Source organism: Octopus bimaculoides, chromosome 3 (assembly GCF_046866305.1).
Source record: "Octopus bimaculoides isolate indiv1 chromosome 3, ASM4686630v1, whole genome shotgun sequence".
Lineage (NCBI taxonomy): Eukaryota > Metazoa > Mollusca > Cephalopoda > Octopoda > Octopodidae > Octopus > Octopus bimaculoides.
In genome coordinates this window covers 46,261,743-46,282,403 of record NC_142930.1, presented here as the reverse complement: position 1 = coordinate 46,282,403, position 20,661 = coordinate 46,261,743, and the positions used below count along the sequence as shown (strand labels likewise).

Here is a 20,661-nt window from a genome sequence, read left to right as displayed (position 1 = left end):
CTACTGCTACTTTTTTCATCGACCACAACTGCTTAACTTCCCAAGCCAACCTGTCATATCTCTCTTTTACTCTTTTACTTGTTTCAGCCATTTGACTGTGGCCATGCTGCAGCACCGCCTTTTGTCGAGCAAATCGAACCCAGGACTTATTCTTTGTAAGCCTAGTACTTATTCTATCAGTCTTTTTTGCCGAACCGCTAAGTTACGGGGACGTAAACACACCACCATTGGTTGTCAAGCGATGGTGAGGGGACAAACACAGACACACAAACACACACACACACACACACACACACACACACACACACACACATATATATATATATATATATACATATATACGACAGGCTTCTTTCAGTTTCCATCAACCAAATCCATTCACAAGGCTTTGGTCGGCCCGACGCTATAGTAGAAGACACTTGCCCAAGGTGTCACGCAGTGGGACTGAACCCGGAACCATGGTTGGTAAGCAAGCTATTTATCACACAGCCACACCTCGACTTTTCTTTCTTCCTTATCGCATACCTTGTTGTCAGCTGGGCATGCTATATTTATGATCCAGCATAGTTTTTCTTTCTCAATTATTATTATTATTATTATTATTATTATTATTATTATTATTATCCCTTCGAGGTCGATAAACTCAGTACCAGTCGAGCACTGGGTCGATGCGATCGACTAGTCTCCTCCCACAAAATTCAGGCCTTTTGCTTTTAGTAGAAAGGATTATTATTATCATTATTATTATTATTATTATTATTATTATTATTATCATTATTATTATTATTATTATTATTATTATTATTATTATTATTATTATTATTAAGGCAGCGAGATGGCAGAATCGTTAGCATACCGAGCGAAATGCTTAGCGGTATTTCGTCTGCTACTATGTTCTGAATTCAAATTTCGCCGAGGTTGACTTTACGTTTCATCCTTTCGGGATCGATAAATTAAACATCAGTTGAGTACTGGGCTCGATGCAATCGGCTTAACCTCCCCCCTCCACACACACACACCACCACAACCAAATACCGGGCCTTGTGCCTATAGTAGAAATTATTATTATTATTATTAAGGCGGCGAGCTGGCAGAATCGTTAGCACGCTGGGCAAAATACTTAGCGGTATTTCGCCCGTCGCTCCTTTCTGGGTTCAAATTTCGCCGAGGTCGACTTTGCCTTTCGTCATTTTGGAGTCGATAAAATAAGTACCAGTTGAACAAAGGGGCCAATGTAATCAACTTACCCCACCTCCACCAAGCTGCCCTTGTGGAAAACAAATTTGAAATAATAATAATAATTATTATTATTATTAACTAGCAGAAGTGCCCGGCGTTGCTCGGGGCTTAATTGTTTTAAAGTACTGTTGATGATTCTACTCAATTATGATTATTGAGGGAAAGATTGCTATAAGTTGAAAACCAACCAATCAATTTGCAACTGGACAGAAAGCCTTGCCTAGAGCATTGCAGCACTCTGAGAAGTGGGTAACAATAGAATGTGAGGTGGCCCTGAAAAAGCTGTTTTATTATTCTCACAATTGTAACAATGTCTTAGCAATGCAGATGACTTAAGACACGCACGTACTGTACCAGCTCTATTCACCTTGGGAATAACTGGCAGTGTTTGCTTGAAGTCCCCTGAAAGAAGAAGTGTTATGCCTCCCATGGGAACTGTAGAGTCTTTGATGTCTCTCAGAGATCTATGTAGCGCCCCAAGAGCACCTCTGTGGGCCATTGTACATTCATCCCAAACGATAAGCTTGCATCGTCTGAACACTTCTGCCTGATCTGAGCTGTTACTGATGTTGCAAATTGGTGTGTCCGTCTTCGCTAAGTCAAGCGGAAGGTTGAAAGTGGAGTGAGCTGTCCTGCCGCCTGGCAACAAAGTAGCCGCAATTCCAGATGATGCCACAGCTAAGGCAATGCCTTGTGTTTGCCTAATCTCAGCCAATATTAAGTTTGTGACAAAAGTTTTGCCAGTTCCTGCAGGAGCGTCGAGGAAGAAAATCTCCCAGCTTTGTCCCGGACAGAATTAATAACGGAGTTGTAAGCGAACTTCTGTTCTGGAAGGAACTTTGGCTCATTGTTCGCTATGTACTGGGCAAGTTCATCAACATTATAACATGTCTCACGCAGCAAATCGGAAGACAGTGTGTTGGGCGTTCCCAGTTTGTTGAAGGTAGTCCATACACTGGCAACGCACTCTCGCCCATATTGAGAACAGTATCTTCGATTTCAAGCAGCGCTCTGTTGTAAATGCGGTCACTGTACTCAACGTCGATTGATGGATTTAGCAAGTGAACCTGATGCAGGAAATCTTCAGACATGTAATTTTTGTAGGTCAGCCATAAAGAAGCGGGATCACCCAAGTCGCACCATAGGAGTAGAATAGCGAAAAGCGATCTTAGTCTTTTAGAGGATTTTAACAAAACGCCCTCCGCCATAGTGGCGGCCCATTGTGAATCGTCCTCCAAAAGTCCGCGCCTGAAGCAGGCTTCGCGGAAAGTGTCACATAATTCACTGTCAACAGTTCTTATGTCTTGAAAGCTTTGTGGGCCGACAACGTCATGAAGGAGAAGGTGAAGGTGAAAACACTCATGCTGGTAGGGAGGCACAGTGTACACTCTTCCTAGACAACTGTTAAACTTGACACCGAGATGTCCTTGAACATCCTGACCTGACTTCCTACGCACCCAAGTGTTCTTTGACCACACATAGTAGGACGGAACCTGAGGGTATAAAAGCGTTTTGGCAAATGTGTCAATTTGGCAAAGCCTAAAAAAACCATTCAAACTTGTTTCTTTTCGATTGGCCGCCAATTGAACAGCAGTCTGTTCAGTAAAATAAGTCCGCTGGTCGTTTTCCAAATGAATCGCGAGTTGTATGATGGCGGGGTTCCTTTGGTGAAGCGGAAACCCGAATATCCGCCAAAAAGCTTCACCACTGCTGATATATCGACCTGCCAAGTACTGCGACACCTCGTCCATGCTATTGTCCTTTTGAAGGCCGAACATGGCAGCATCCGAACCCTTGTTAACATAAGTACTGAATGACAGAACTCCACATTTATATGAGCGTTGAAAATTATCATCAGTAATGGACAGTATGGGACCACCCATCTATTATCAACTTGATGACCCCGTAAGATTATAGTGAATCCCCCATTCTCAGGCCGCCTTCGTCTGTACAGTGGATATCCATCACCAGCGGTCTGGGTCTCGTCCACGAAACTCTTTGGGTATCGTTTAGTGCACACATGGTGTTTGTGGCATGAGGAGAATTTTTGAAAACCGGGATCGCACGGACCATGCACCATGTGTGCCTTGACAATATCGTACAGCTGTCGGTCAGCAGTGGGGTTTGGGATTTCTGCTTTGATGATTTCATCTATAAGTGTAGGGTCTATTTTGGTGACCAACCAAACCAAAATGTGTGCATGTGGCAACCCTCTCTTCTGCCACTCAACAGTATACATGTGACACTTAACAGGGCCAAACACCTGCCCTATTTTGATGAAATCAATTAGCCTAGTCAGCTTCTGCTTGAAAATCCTGACAATAAGATCATGCCGATAGCAGTACTGCTGGTGTGGGAGAAGTTCTCGTGTTACCTCAACCCACTTGGGGTTACATGTAAACGTGATGAATAAATCAGGGCGTCCATAGTGCCGAACGAAAGTCATAGTGTCTTGTGTTCGCTCGTGCATGTATCGTGGCCCCCCCCCCCTGTATATGTTGAGGGGAGAATGCACATTTTGCCGATGTTTCTTGGGTCAGCGTCATTATTGATGCCATCACGCAAATGGATGTAGGAATCTGATCGCAGCTTCTTCTAAGTGACAGGTATTTGCATGTATCTGTGTATTTGTATGTAAGTGTATAGGTGGCATTTCATGTGCGGAATAAAAGGTGAAAGTTGTTATAGAAAGGAAATGACATTGTGTTACAGGGGAAAATATTTATTTGACTCTCTTTTTCTTTCGTTTGTCTGTTAGGGTTTAGTTCCCGCCAATTAGAATGAGGTCATTGGTAACCATAGGTACATATATATGTGTGTATTTACGTATGATTGGCAGTGTGTCTGTTTATTTGACTCTCACTCCCCTTCGTTTCTTTGTCTTTTTTCTTGGATCGTTCGTAAGAGAAAGTAGCAATTGAAACGATGTATAAGAGGAATAGAAATAGTTAATTTTAGAGGGGCAAAGTAATTTTGTATGTATCTGTCATTACAGTATCGAAATGTGATTGTTTCAATTTTGATAGTTTTCTTTTTCTCCTTCGTTTCTTTTTGTATCTGTTGTTTGATTTTTCGTAAAGCTTCATCAGAGGAAGTAGGAGTTGAAAGGATTTGTATTAGAAAGAGGAAATTAGATTTTATTAGGGAGAAAATGTTTACTCCTGTAGTTTTTCGGATTTTATTCATTATTAGGAAATTTTTGGAGTGAAAAAATGACGCAGTGACCTAACTTATTGTATTTAGAATATTAATTGCGATTGTTTAATGGAAGAAATTTTGAATTGTGTAAATGTATGACTTTTAAACATACACACACACAGAGTAGATTTGCCTTTTATAGTATAGATAAAGCGATGAGCTAGCAGAATTGTTAGCGCGAAGGGCGAAGTGCTTAGCGGTATTTTGTCTGTCGTTACGTTCTGAGTTCGAATTACGCCGATGTCGACTTTGCCTTTCATCCTTTTGAGGTCGATAAAATAAGTACCAGTTGAACACTAGGGTCGATGTAATCGACTCATCACCACCTCCGCCAAGCTGCCCCTGTGGAGAAAAATTGAAATAATAAGGCTCCCGTGGCTTTTATGGGTTTTTCCACCGAAGCGCCCCCCCCCCCATGCAACAACATGAGTGAAGTGAATACCATCAAAAATCATAATAGAAATGTTATGATTTATACAGAAGGGGGAACCTGCAAAGATTTCCATTTAGTGTACGGTGCAGAATGCACGAAACATAACTTGATTTATGTTGGTTGTACAACGGAACAATTAAACAAAAGGTTTAATGGGCACAGATTCGACGTCAGGCACAAGAACAGTAGTTCAACAGAACTTGGTGAACATTTCGTTTCAAGCGGCTGCAATTTTGAAGAAGATTTGAAAGTGCACATTCTCAAAAAATATCCTGAATGTATCCCACCTTCACTTCTCAGAATGTATGAGGAGAAATATGTTTGCGGGTTATTGACATCACGCCCTGGAGGAATGAATAAGATGACAGGAGAATATCATCAAATTTATACAAAACTGTTTGATTGAATATTCTTCTTTCTCTCTTTTTCTGTCGTATCCCTTTTTCTTTCTTTCTTTCTGCTTATTAAAAAACTGACAAAAGCTGATGATGTCATTCTATCAACGTATGGACGCTGGTTATTCACGTTCATAGTTTACGTTTGGTTTCTGAAATTTTGAATTTTCAATCACCTTTTGGTTTGAACTTGAGAAAGACAGACGTTCTGTCGAAATAGTGTTCAAAAAACAAAACATCTAAAATCGCACTCTTCGTCTTGACTATTATTATTATTATTATTATTATTATTATTATTATTGTTCAGTAGTTTTATTTTTATAACGTGCTTTCACTTCACTACCGAGCGCAGCTCTGTGCGCCTTGGGTATGTGCTGTGGTTTGCTGTGGTGCTCTTATGTTTACTGTATTGAAAGTGTTTTGCGTAGAATGTGTGCAGTACCCAGTAGTGCAATTTTCTGTATGTTATATATATTTGTAAGTCCTGGTGTTTTTGTTATGTATTTGTCTGAATATTTTTTTTATTATACCTAAGGTACCTACTATGATAGGAATTGTTTCTGTTTTTAGATTCCACATTCGAGTTATCTCTATTTCCAGGTCTTTGTATTTTGAAAGTTTTTCCATTTCTTTTAGAGAAACGTTGTCATCTGCTGGTATTGATACATCAATTAGAAAGCATTTTTTTCTTCATGATCTTTGACAACTATATCTGGTCTATTTGCCTTAATTTCTCTATCTGTGTGTATTGGCATATCCCAGAGTATGGTTGCTTTCTCGTTTTCTGTGACCTTTTCTGGCGTGTGTTTATACCATCTTTTTTCTGTTGTTATTCCATAGTGTTGGCATAGCTTCCAGTGTATATAGGTCCCAGCTCTGTCGTGTTTGTGAATATATTCCTTCTTAGCCAGGACTGGGCAACCAGAGATAATATGATTTATTGTTTCTTGTCCATCTCCACATATTCTACAGTTACTTGTTATATTTCTTTTCATTATGTGTTTTTGGTAATTTCTGGTGGGGAGGCTTTGGTCTTGTGCAGCAATTAAAAATCCTTCAGTCTCTGCTTTGAGTCCTGAGCTTCTCAGCCATTGCTGAGATTTTTCTCTGTCTATTTCTTTCGCATTTAGTTTAACCCAGTATTTACCATGTAGGGGCTTTTCTTGCCATCGTTTTATCATGGTTCGTTGCTGTTCTAGTTTTAGTTTGGATTTCATTTGTTTTATAGCTTTTGTTGTTTCTTCTTCTTCTTCGTATTTGTTAGGTAGATTGATTTCTTGTTTGTATTTGTCAGCTTCCTTAAATACTGAAAACAGCTTTTTGTTTTGCTCGTGTTTCGTGGCTATTTGTATTAGTTTCCCTTGCTTTTGGAGTAGGTATTTTTGCAATCCTATGGTGGTTATTTTATAATAGTTTTCTAGCTGTATAAGACCCCTGCCGCCTTCTGTGCTTTGTATATATAGCCTTTCTATGTCAGATTTTGGGTGGTGCATCCTATATCCTGTCATTATTTTTCTTGTCTTCCTGTCTATTTTACATAGTTCGTTTAGTGTCCAGTTAAGTATGTTGTAGCTGTAGCTTATAACTGGGACAGCTAAAGTGTTGATACCCATTATCTTGAGCTCTGTTTTTAGTATTGATCTAACTCGTCTATAGTACTCTTTCTTTATGTTTTCTTTCATTTGTGTATGTTGTATCCTATCTAGTTCATTGACTCCTAAATACTTGTATGGTTGGCTTTCGTCTAATTCTCTTATTTCATTGGCTTTATCTAGTGTTATGTTGCTGCTTTTAACTAATTTTCCTCTTTTCAGGGTTGCTTTGGCACATTTTTCTAATCCGAATTTCATATCTATTTCCTTGGTAAAGCCGTGTACTGTCTGTAGTAGTGTTTCTAGCTCTTTGTCGTTTTTAGCATATAAATTTAGGTCATCCATATATAGAAGGTGGCTGACTGTTTTTCCGTAGCATTTGTAACCGCATCCAGTTCTATTTAGCAATTCTGTTAAAGGTGTGAGTGCCAAGAAGAACAGGAGTGGAGAGAGCGTGTCTCCCTGGAATATTCCTCTTCTAATGGGGATGGCTTTCGTTTTCACAAGTCCCTCTTTTGTTTCGAGCTGTAGCACTGTTTGCCATTTGTTCATTGAGTGCCCTATGTATTTTATAATAATTGGTGCCACCTTGTTTATGGCTAGCGTTTCCAGAATCCACGTGTTGGGAACACTGTCGAAGGCCTTTTGGTAGTCCACCCAGGCCATACTGAGGCCTTTCTCTTTTCTGCGGCTGTCTTCAGTTATGGCTTTATTGATCAATAATTGATCTTTACAGCCGTATGAGCCCTTGTAGCATCCCTTCTGCTCTTCTGGAAACAGGTTGTTATTTTCCAGGTGTTTACTCAATCTCTGCGATATTATTGCAGTAAAGGCTTTGTAGATCGTAGGGAGACAGGTTATAGGTCTATAGTTTTGTGGTTTCTCCGTTTCCGTGGATTTGGGGATTAAGATGGTTTTCCCTTTTGTGAGCCATTCAGGCATTGTCTCTGGCTCTGCTAGTATGTTGTTAAAGTTTTCTGCCAGCTTTTTATGCATTCCTGGCAGGTGTTTTAACCAGAAATTGGGGATCTTGTCGTGTCCAGGTGCCTTCCAGTTGCTTAGCCTTTGCAGTGTCTGGGTGACCTCTTCAGTTGTTATAGGGGCCCAGAGTTGCTCAGGTGCTAAGTTTGTTGTTTTAATGGTCCTTTTCTGGGGTTGTTGCTTCACGGACCATATTTGTTTCCAGAATTTCTCTAGTTCTTCTGCTGTTGGTGCTGCATTAATGTCTATTTTATTTTTACCCAGTTCTTGGTAGAGCTTTTTGGGGTTAGATTTGAACTGTTTGTTTTGTTCAAAGAAACGCTGGCGTTTCTCATACCGGCGGATCCTTTGTGCTTTGGCAAGGATGTCTTGTTTTAGTTTTTCTTTTGCCTCAGGTAAGTCTTTTTCTGTAATTGTTATATGGACTGTTAGATATGTAATTCGTCTGACGTTCCGTGTGTCATGTGGTTCGTCTGAGTTCATTGTTGTTGTCTTGTGGGACTGTCGTAGTAAAAGGTCATTGATATATATATGGCGGACATGACTTTTGTTTATTCATAACGAACATTGGGTGAGTGCGTTCTTTGTATGTAATTGAACAATAAATGTAATAATTAAATTGTATAACTCGTTATGTTATCTCTGCGAGTCAGTCCGAGGGAAACATAACAGAGTTTATTGGCGTCGCCGGTAGGATACATGCTTACTTTACCGTAAAATTATTCATCGTAATAACAATGGCTGAAAAACAGACAGTAGAACTTATTAAATTGTTTAGGGAACAAATGGACAAGCAAATGCAACAACATCAGAGAGATATGGACGCTCTGTTAAAACTATTTGGTGCTCGACAAGTTGAAGGCGATTCTAGTGGCTATTTTTCAGCTGCTTCAACAACAGTGTCGATTCCACCATTTACTGCATTTGATTCAGCGACAGAACTATGGCCTGATTACTGGTCAAGATTCCGTACGTTTGTGGCTGCTAATGCTGTACCTGAAAAACGCATGGCACAAGTGTTCCTGACCAATCAGACTGCTACTGTTTACAAACAACTTGCTAATCTGGCTACCCAACAAAATCCGCCTAAAGATATCAACAACTTGATAATGGACGAAATCGTTGACTTCATGAAGGAACAGTTCGACCCTAAACTTTTCATTGTGAGAGAGCGTTTCAAGTTTTGGAGTGATATGCAGCGGAAGCCAGGCGAAATTCTCCAGGAGCTGGCAGCACGTATACGCCAGGATGCAGCTACCTGTGATTTTCCAGCGATCACCAACCCACAGGATGAAGCTCTGAGACAGAGATTCATATGTTCGGTTAACAATGAAGCGGTTCTGAAGGCGCTTTTTAAGATAAAAGACTCAGAACTAGATTTTGCCCGTGCTGTCCAGGTTGCCATTGAGACTGAAGACGCAGCAAAGGTTGCAAAAGAAACTGTATACGGTTCCAAAACCAAGCAGGTGTACAAGGTCCAGCAGAACAGGAATAAGAGTCCTCAAAAGAAACATCAGCAGTCTTATTCCACAAACCAGGAGAAATGCTACCGATGTGGAAAGGCCCACAAAGCAACAGACTGTCCTTTCAGGGAAACCAAATGTCATTTTTGTGATAAAAAGGGTCATTTGCAAGCGGTGTGTAGGAAAAAACAACATCAGCAACGCAATGGCCATTCACAAACTCCCGTGAAAAGAATCACAAAAGCTGAGCTAGTCAAGGCGATCCTAGGTGAAGTTTCCCGAGACACTCACAGTTTAATTGTGCCAGTAACAATCCAGAACAGACTGTTCACAATGGAATTGGACACTGCTACTACAGGCAATTTTGTTTCCTTGTCAGTCTGGAAACAACTTGGAAGACCAAAGCTGCAAGATGTCAAGCATCGCTATGAATCTGCCAGCAAGCACAACCTGCCTGTTCTAGGAACTTTCATGGGCCAAACCAAGGATCCAACAACTGGTAAGCAGGATCTTATACCTTACATAGTCACCAAGATCTCTGATCTTAATTTGCTGGGTCGGAATGCTATCCAGACTCTGGGAATTTCCGTAGACACTGCTCTAGGTTTGAAAAGCATAGACAGCCAAGCTAAGAGGGAAGGTGCAGAAGGGATGTATCCAAAGACCTCAAGCGAGCCCTATGTTTCCCTGCAGCAAGATTGTAACAACATGTGTGATGAATTTCCAGATCTTTTCAAGCAAGAATTGGGATGTCTCAAGAACTTTGAACTGGAAGTGAAGTTCAAATCGGATGCAACACCAGTCTTTCACAAGGCACGTCCGGTCCCATTTGCTCTTCGTGATGACCTGGCCAAAGGTTACGAAGAAGGCATCGCCAAGGGAATCTGGAAGCCTGTTCAATTCAATGAATACGGAACGCCAGTGGTACCGATTCGTAAAGCACACGCTTCAAGCAACCTGAAGCCCAAACTACGGATTTGTGGTGACTACTCTGTGGGAATTAATGACCAACTTGCTGATCACCGTCATCCAATGCCACTCCCTGCTGAACTGATGCAGAAACTCGGAGGTGGATTCAGATATACAAAGATAGACCTTGCTGATGCCTATAATCAGATCAAACTGGCTCCAGAAAGTCAACGCAGACTCGCACTCAGCACTCACCGTGGAGTACTCCTGCAACAACGACTCCCTTTCGGAATCAAGTCAGCACCTGGTTACTTTCAGGAGATCATGGAAAACCTGACCCATGATCTACCTGGAGTGGCCGTCTTCCAGGATGACATGCTCGTCAGTGGGAAAGATGCAAACAGTCACTTAAACAACCTAAAGTGTCTGCTCACACGTCTAAGCGACAATGGACTCAGATGTCGCCGTGAAAAGTGCCAGTTTGCACTACCCAGTGTAGAATACCTTGGACACATTTTGTCGGCTGAAGGGATCACTAAGGGATCCAAAGTCGAAGCAGTCTTAAAGATGCCATCTCCAACGAACGAATCAAGCTTGAAATCTTTCCTAGGTTCAGTTCAGTTTTATGGAAAGTTTATCCCAAACCTAGCCAGTATAGCAGAGCCACTCTATTGCCTTACGAAAAAGTCAACTATTTGGAAGTGGGGAGATGAGGAACAGTCAGCTTTTGATCACTTGAAAAATGTACTTTCATCAAGTCAAGTTCTGATACACTTCGATCCAAACAAAACTTTGGGACTGGCTTGTGACGCATCAAACGTTGGTATTGGAGCAGTCCTGTTTCACCGCTATCCTGATGGAAGCGAGCGCCCAATATCCAATATGTCCAAGACTCTCACTTCTGCACAGCGTAACTACAGTCAAATTCAAAAGGAAGCCCTAGCTATCATATTTGGCTTGCAGAAGTTTTACCAATATTTGTACGGTCGTAAATTCGTACTCGTGACTGACCACAAGCCACTGACATCACTATTCAGTCCGAGGAAAGGGACGCCACTTCTCGCTGCTAACAGACTAGCACGATGGGCCCTGTGGCTGAACCAGTTTGACTACACCATTGAATATCGGAAATCAGCAGATCATGGCAATGCTGATGCCCTCAGTCGCTTGTCATTCGGTGATGACAACGACTTTGACAGAAAGGAAAATGGGGAAGACATAGACATGGTGTGTGCCATCAAAGCTCTTAGTATTCAAGTCCAACCTGTGGATGCTAACGTCCTCCGTCAAGAGTCAGGGAAAGATCCAGTGATATCTACAGTGATGCGCTACGTCCGTGAAGGCTGGCCACCAAAGAACATGGAGATCAATGACGAAGTCAACAAGTTCCGTAAGTTATCAAACTCACTTAGTATCTGTCATAGATGCCTTATACATGGATCTAGAGTTGTGATTCCACATAGCTTGCAGCCAAAGATCCTCAATCTTCTGCTGTTTATTGGCCTGGTATCGATGCTGCTATAGAGATAGCCAGTCGACGATGTGATTCATGTAACGAACATCAAAGGCAGCCATCTAAGCCTCCAGTTCACCCATGGATGTTACCAGAAAAGCCGTGGAGCCGCTTACATCTGGACCATGCAATAAATTTTATGGGTAGAGATTGGCTGGTGATCACAGATGCTTATTCCAAGTACCCATGCATTCATCCCACTTCCTCCACGTCCTCCAAAGCCACTTTGAATCTGCTTGAGGAAGACTTTGCGCACTTCGGATTTCCTCACACACTGGTCACCGATAATGCACCAACTTTTACGTCTGAGGAGTTCCAGAGCTGGTGCAAAGAACGCGGGATCACACACCTGACAGGGGCACCTTACCACCCAGCTACCAACGGAGCAGCGGAACGTTTGGTGCAGACCTTCAAACAAGCTCTGAGGAAGTCTTCTCTTCCGCCGACACGAGCACTTCAAGAATTCTTGATGCAGTACCGGAGAACACCGACATCCTGTGGATTCTCTCCAAGTGAACTTTTGAATCACCGGCAGATACGAACAAGGATTGATTCTCTGCTGCCATCGCCAACACACATTGCTCAAGGCAAACAGTCTAAGGAAGCACATAAGTCTCAGGTGACTCCAAGCTCGGCTGATGTCGCTAAAGTTACCAGGCAGTACAAGGCCGGAGATCCTGTGTATGCACTATACTATGGACCTCGCCGAGACAAAGATCCCCGATGGGTACCAGCAATCATTAAGAAGTCATTGGGTACTCGCTGCTTTAATGTGAAGGTCATACCTCATGGCCCGATGTGGAGACGACACTGGGAACAGCTACGACCGCGGTACACAACTGAGGAAGACAATGAACCTGGTGATGCAGAAAACACTGTATTTAAATTTGCAACAGATCACCCGATGGAGATCTCGGAAACTGTGCCACTAACACAAAGACAAACCAGACACAAGACCATGTTACCCGTTCCAGAGTATGGACCAGACAACCCAAGACGGTCCAAGAGAACCCGTAAAACCCAAGAGAGACTTTGCTGTTGATACTTCTTGTGTAGCATCAATTTCAGTGGGGAGGTGTTATATGGACTGTTAGATATGTAATTCGTCTGACGTTCCGTGTGTCATGTGGTTCGTCTGAGTTCATTGTTGTTGTCTTGTGGGACTGTCGTAGTAAAAGGTCATTGATATATATATGGCGGACATGACTTTTGTTTATTCATAACGAACATTGGGTGAGTGCGTTCTTTGTATGTAATTGAACAATAAATGTAATAATTAAATTGTACAACTCGTTATGTTATCTCTGCGAGTCAGTCCGAGGGAAACATAACAGTAATGCTGTATTTGTACAGTATTTTTGTTTTCTTCTTGTTACTTAGTTGTGTTGATTGTTTACTAATTTCGTTGAGAATCGATAAATCTTTTCTCTTTTTTAAAATTTTGTTCTGGACGTTATTTATCCACAAGGTCTGTTTGGGTGGTAGAACTCCTGTTCGGATGGGTTTGAGTGAGTATCCTGCTTCTTTTGTGGCTGCAGCATATATTATGTCATTTAGCTCAGTGATATTGCCTGTTGTTTCTGTGGCTGTTAGTTCCGTGACGGCCAGGTTTATGCTATTTATTATTGATGTTGTTTTATTGTCTATTTTTATTTTTGGGAGATATAATCTGTTGTCCACTCTAAGATCTGTGGTATTCAGTTCTTTTTTTTTTTTTTTAAAGTTTCAGCTTAGAGCTGCGGCCATGCTGATGCACCACCGTGTTTTAAGTTTGCCTATCGTATTGAAACGGAACTAAATAAAGTGTCTTTGGTTATTCTCATTTTCATAGTATCGTAATTATTAGGTTTCCCTTCGTTATTCCCAGGCTTTAGATTTGTTTTGCCTTCCTTTTCATTCATATGTTTGTCTGTGGTGTTCTGGATTGGTGCTTTTTGTACACTATTATACATCTCTACGGTCTGGGTTTGTTGTTTTTTGTTTACTTCGTTTTTGCCGGAAATGTTACGTTTGTCCTCGTGTTTTGCTATCTCAGTGTTTATATTATTATTTGGTATTGCTGTGTGACTACTATCTAGATTTTCCTGATGTATTTTTCCTTTCAATTGTTCTATTTCTATTTCTGATATGTTTTTTGCTTTTAGAATATATCTTCTTATGTTAGCTAGTTTGTTAGGGTTCATTGTTTTATCGAGGTCTATATTTACATTATTTTTCTTCCATATTATTATTATTATTATTATTATTATTATTATTATTATGTAGTGAAACTACCTATCGCCATTAGATACAAAACTACTATCGCCATTCTTATTTAAATATAAACAAACGCGGACGTAGCGGAAAACATCAACCTTGTCATCACGTGACTGATTATTATTTGAAGCGGCAACTTCTTCGAACCGTTCCCGCCAGAACGCAAACTGACCAATCACAGCCCTTAATAAGGTCACGTGATAGTATTTTTCTACTCCCGTCTGGGAGCCCCCTTAACGCCTTAAATAGAGCAACTCATACCCACCAAATTTGTCTCGGTCCAGTTTCTCTTTGAGATCTGTTCCGTGTACCACACGACAGCAGCAGCAACAATCAGCCAGCGACCACTTCAACAGCTTCGTCCAGCCAACGATGACCACCGCCGTCGCCACATCAGCAACACGAGTCTACGACTACTGACCAGCATCAATCTCCACCAGCGTCTACACGACTTACTATGTACACCAAACTAAACCACCGCGGCACATCTCTCTCTCTCTTCGATTCTGTTAGGTGACTTAGCTTCACCACGATAAATAAACAGACAAGAGAATTTCAGCCTGCGATAAACGTCTGTCTTCAAGGCCCTGGCATCGAAGCCAAAACACAACTAGTGATAAGCTCTGCCAAACGACGAACGACGAACATCTGTATAACAAGAATCACGGCCCGGCATGGATGCCACGACATCACAACTAGTGATCAACTCTGCCACTCACAGCCAACTAACTTCACATACAGACTCATACTATTGTGTACACAAGAACTGGTATAAAATGCTCACGTGTTATTTACTGACTCTTTCTATCTGCTGTAATATTTCACATACACACACATGTATCACTCACATACACGCTTTTCTTTGTACGACGGCCTGTCTTTGATTATGTTCTTATATGTCGCATTCACACTCTCACACAGACACATCTTTAACGCTATAATAAATATCTCTGTTATTCATCTCATACGGTTGTGGTCTTTCATTACTGGTCATCTATGTTATCGTAGCATAAAATATTATTTGTATATCATCATTGATATATTATTGTGTGTTCGACCGTGTGACGCGTTTAAATAAAAGGAGTCCTCTGTTTTTCCATTCGTCACCATTTCTCCTTTTTGAGTTCGCACGGTCGTTCCTTACAATTATTATTATTATTATTATTATTATTATTATTATTATTATTATTATTATTATTATTATTAAGGCGGCGAGCTGGCAGAATTGTTAGCACGCTGGACGAAATGCTTAGCGGTATTTCGCCCGACATTCCGTTCTGAGTTCAAATTTCGCCGAGGTTGACTTTGCCTTTCATCCTTTCGGAGTCGATAAATTGAGTACCAGTGAAACACTAAGGTCGATGTAATCGACTCATCCTCCCCCACCACAAATTTTCGGCATTGTGCCTATAGTAGAAAGGATTATTATTACTGTTATTATTACTACTACTACTATTAATAAGACTACGAGCTGTCAGAATCATTAGCACGCTGCGCGAAGTGCTTAGCGATATTTCGGCAGTTATCATGTTCTGGGTTCGAATTTCGCGGTGGTCGACTTTCCCTTTCATCCTTTCGGCGTCGATAAATTAAGTACCAGTGAAAGATTGGGGGTCGATGTAATCGACTCATCCCCTCCCTCCTCACAAAATGGATGCCCGTGGGGCAAAATTTGAAACCATTAATATTGTTCCAGAATGTGCTTTTTATCTTTCGAAAAAAACAAACAAAAAAAAAGCGACTCTACTACATGAAAACACTCTGTAATTCTTCCCTATGAAACATATAGTCAAAAATGATATTTCTGCGCTGTGTTTTGTTATCGTAATCAAGGATATTCCCGAAGAGGGTGGTACGCTGGTAGAGTTGTTTACGCGCGGTGTAAAATGTTAAGTGACATTTCTTCCTGCTTTACGTTCTGGGTTCAAATGCCACCGAGTTCGACTTTGCCTTTTATCCCTTTCGGGGTCGATAAAATAAGTACCAGTTGATCAGGGTCGATGTAATCGACTCACCCCATCTACCATGAAATTGCTGGGCTTGTACCAAAATTTGTAACAAGTAATATTCCCGAATGGTATACCCAAGAAGGGGGAATAAAGAGGAGAAGCATTGCCCATGTTTTGCAAGGGCATTAACGGTGCACGTGCTGAAACCAAGAATCAAATTGAAACTTAAAATCGGATCGTCCTTTTTTCCAATCCGTCTGGCCCACTAATTTCCCTTAATACAGCCTAAAAATAGATATTTCCAAATAAATAACATGTATTACCACTTAACATTAATGTACTTATCTAATGACATAGCTTCTGCTATAAACATTTAACCAATAGAACACTTTATTGAGAATGACACTTTATTTAGTTCCGTTTCAACACGATAGGCAAACTTAAAACAATCTTTACTATTCGATATAAGAATAAAGACGACGCTGGTTTCCTCTTTCTTTCTACATTTTTTTACAATAACATTTATTTAAGTAATATTGATATTTAAAACATCAATATTAAATTAAAAAAAAAAAACTACAAAGAACCCCAAAACAGCGAATCTCAACAAACAAAATACAAATCCGATAAAAAAATTTGAGATATTTAAAACCGCTCCTTGGATAAAAACTAATTCGTAAATTTTAGAACAGAAGAATACATATAAATATCGTTTTTTTGAGGTAAGTTGTTTCATTTTATCACACTTGAAGACATTGGCTCATTAATTGTATAAGTTGTTCCGTTTTATCACACTTGAAGACGTTGACTCATTAATTGTGTAACTTATTTTACTGCGTCAAGTAAATAACAGAATAAAAGAAAGAATATGTACATTAGAATTGCAATTGGAAAAAATGTATAATTAAATATTAGTATTCAAAAGATGTTGATTAAATCAGACTTTTGTTAAGATCTTGTGTGTGCGCGTGTCGTGCGTGTGTATGAGATCCAGTTTCTGAAATCCTGTCAGAATTCGTATGTTAAATATCCAAATCAATGTTGGTTGCCTCGAGAGTGCGTACGGTAATAAGCAGAAATAAAAAAAAAAAGTTAAGTTGAATAAAGGCCCAAATTTTAATACCCTGTAAAAAGCAAAATTCTGACGTCATGAAGCGGCTAATTGTAAATATAATGATTACTTAAAAAGAACTTCGAGGCCTAACAAGACAAACGCATTAGAAACAATTATGGAAAATGTAATTAAAATTAAGAGGAGTTCACGCTTTGTTGTCAACTCGAGTAACTCTGTGACAAAACGCATTCCAGCCATGACTCTCCTACCTTTTTTTAATGCACGATCTATCTAAGACGGTGCTTCCTTTTTTTTTACAGTGGAAAGGTGTGAGTTGAAACAGATTTGACTTCTATTTCTAGCAGACCGAGCAAATATGTTGAAGTTTACCTCAATTGCTCGAATTTAGAACAGTATAATAAATTTCCCAGCCAAATAATAGATAGTAAGTTAACAGTTACAAAGGCCATATAGTTATGCGAGCGAACAAGGAAGTTTTCTTTTTTTTTGCAGTTTCTCGTTATTTGAGTTGAGGCGCAATGACCCAGTGGTTAGGGCAGCGGACTCGCGGTCATAGGATCGCGGTTTCGATTCTCAGACCGGGCGTTGTGAGTGTTTATTGAGCGAAAACACCTAAAGCTCCACGAGGCTCCGGCAGGGGATGGTGGCGAACCCTGCTGTACTCATTCACCACAACTTTCTCTCACTCTTTCTTCCTGTTTCTGTTGTGCCTGTAATTCAAAGGGTCAGCCCTGTCACACTGTGTCACGCTGAATATCCCCGAGAACTACGTTAAATGTACACGTGTCTGTGGAGTGCTCAACCACTTGCACGTTAATTTCACGAGCAGGCTGTTTCCGTTGATCGGATCAACTGGAATCCTCGACGTCGTAAGCGACGGAGTGCTAACACGTTATTTGTGATAACGTCTAAATATCTATCAAGTAACACAATTCTTCATTTAAAAAAGGATGAACATTTATGATTATGTAGTATCAGATACATTTATATATTTTTAAAGGTCATGGCTGATCATAGGTCTGCTTGATCACAACTCATCTAGGGCTAAAGAAAATGCGCTTATGCCTTTTTAAAACTTGTATTTCATAATATTCGTCAGTAAATGCAAAACCATAGCAAAGTTGATGTTACTGTTGATAGAGGGGGACTGAATATTGAAGGTGTAGGACCATCGAGTCATGAAACAGGATGAGCCATTCTAAGTTTCTTGTTAGGCAAAATATTACAGTACAAGATAAGTAGAATTTTGCAATTGGGGATCGGAAAACATTCGCAGGCAAGTTATTGGGTTGTCCGGAAAGTTCGTGGCGATTTATAGTAGCTTACATTTCGACTTATTTTTGAACATGGTTGAGTTCATAAAACAGGATTTGACTACACCTCCATTTAGAGCACAGTTTAAGCTATCTTTTCGTGGAAGAAGGTTTATGTTCCTATAACCTGTATTAATTCTGTAACCCTTTAAAATGGAAGATAAGAAAGTTCATTTTCGGCACTTGATGCTTTTATTTTTCCGTAAAGGGAAAAAATGCCTCACAAGAAACCAAAGAAATATGCGCAGTTTACGGTGATGTTTCTTTATCCGAAAGAACTGTACGGAAGTGGTTCGCAAGGTTCCGAGCTGGAGATTGTAACTTTATTGATAAAGAGAGATCAGGCAGACCATCCACTACAGATGATGACCAAATCAAGTCATTAATTGAGAATAACCCACATTGCACAACCCGAGAATTGGCAGAAAGCCTCAACCTATCAAAATCTGTCGTTCATGAGCACCTGGTAAAGCTTGGGTACACAAATCACTATGATATCTGGGTACTACATGAGTTGAGTGAGAAGAACCTTTTGGATCGCATTTCCATCTGTGATTCGCTTTATAAACGGAATGAAAACGCGCCTTTTTTTAAAGCAAATTGTGACAGGTGATGAGAAATGGATTATCTACCGAAATGTTCAGAGAAAGCGATCCTGGAATAAGCGACATGAGCGACCCTTAACCACCCCAAAAGCGGGTCTTCGTCCTAAAAAAGTCTTGCTTTGTGTCTGGTGGGATTGGAAAGGAATTCTGCATTATGAGTTTCTCCCAAGTAACCAGACAATTCTGAGAAATACTGCACACAACTGGACGAGTTAAAAGCAGCAATTCAAGAGAAATGTCCAGAATTGGCCAACAGGAAGGGTGTTGTTTTCCAACATGATAATGCAAGACCGCACGTTTCTTTGGGAACCAGGCAAAAATTGCTGCTGGGATGTGTTACCCCACCCTCCATATTCACTAGATATTGCTCCTTCGGATTTCCACTTATTCAGGTCTCTGTAGAATAGTCTTAATGGTAAAAATTTCAATTCTTTGGATGACGTAAAAAGATACCTTGATGAATTCTTTGCCATGAAACCACCTCAATTCTGGGAAGAGGGTATTTTCAAGTTAAAGGAAAGATGGAGACACATTGTGTAACAAAATGGTTCATATTTGGTTGATTAAAAATGTAATGGCAAGTATTTATTGACCTTTTTCTTTCCTTTAAAAATCGGCATGAACTTTCCGGACAACCCAATACTTCGCGAGTGTTTCTTTAAAACTTACACAAAAATGCACATGATGCAGCTATATAAAGGCCGGAATTTTGAATTATCGGTAGCAAGTTCAACATCAATTGTTCTGAAGTTCCATTCTTGTTTCATAGAACCAGTGATGAATGTGCGGTTAAGAACGTCGCTATGCAAACCCATGTGTTCGATACCAAATCGTAACGCGCGCACACAAACACACACATCTAACCACGTATATATACATATATGTATACATATATATAGACATTGAAATATAGAAACATATACAAAGGAATGTATGCAAAGATACACACACACACACACACACACACACACACACACATATATATATATACGTGAGTGTTTGTGTGTGTACCTTGAGTGAAAATGAGTGCATGTACATGTAAAGAGACGCATATGAATACACAGGTGCACAGTGTTATATGCACATGTATAGACATAAAAATTGAAGGACACCAATGATAACTGCATGGCATGTAGGATTAGCCCTGGCATTAACTGTAGAACGCGAAACGTAGTTTACAGCATAAGATGCATAAAAGGTGCTTGTAAAGACATGAACATGACATACATAGAGGAGACATTTAGGAGCATTGTGGAACGACTAAATGAACATTTATAACGACAAAAAACAGTCCTCCATACTCTACCAACATGCCAAGGACCAACATGGAGGTAACCTGGGTCAACTTAACATCCACATTTTGTCCAAGCACCCAAAGGACCCAACACTCAGACAAATACGGGTGTACGTCATCATAAATGAAACTTCCCTAATACTAAATAGGAAATATACATAGTAGATATCATACCCCCTACCCACAGTTTACACAGGTAGAGTAGAATAGTTAGTGGGCTGTTATGTAGATAGATGTGTGGGTGTGTATATATATTGTATGCACATGTATACAAGCATATGGATATGAAAAGAAACAGAACAACATACAGACGGATAGGTACATAGGTTATATGAACAGACAAGCACACATACGCAAATGAAGACCGAAACACATGAACATATATACACACACACTTTACTTCACACAAGGACACATATAGAGACACACGTCCACACATATAGAGA

General features: G+C 40.3%; 1 protein-coding gene across 2 annotated transcripts in view; it reads left to right on the top strand.

The window, feature by feature from the left end:
• LOC106870246 (uncharacterized) overlaps window positions 1–20,661 on the top strand; it is a 78,424-nt gene that overhangs the window by 11,411 nt on the left and 46,352 nt on the right. The window contains exon 1 of one of the 2 annotated variants that reach the window (XM_014916263.3): window positions 15,456–16,650. The exons of the other annotated variant lie outside the window; for it this stretch is intronic. The gene's annotated coding sequence lies outside the window, so the exon portion shown is untranslated. Of the gene's footprint in view, window positions 1–15,455; window positions 16,651–20,661 lie in introns of those variants that run through there. 2 annotated transcript variants of the gene reach the window in all.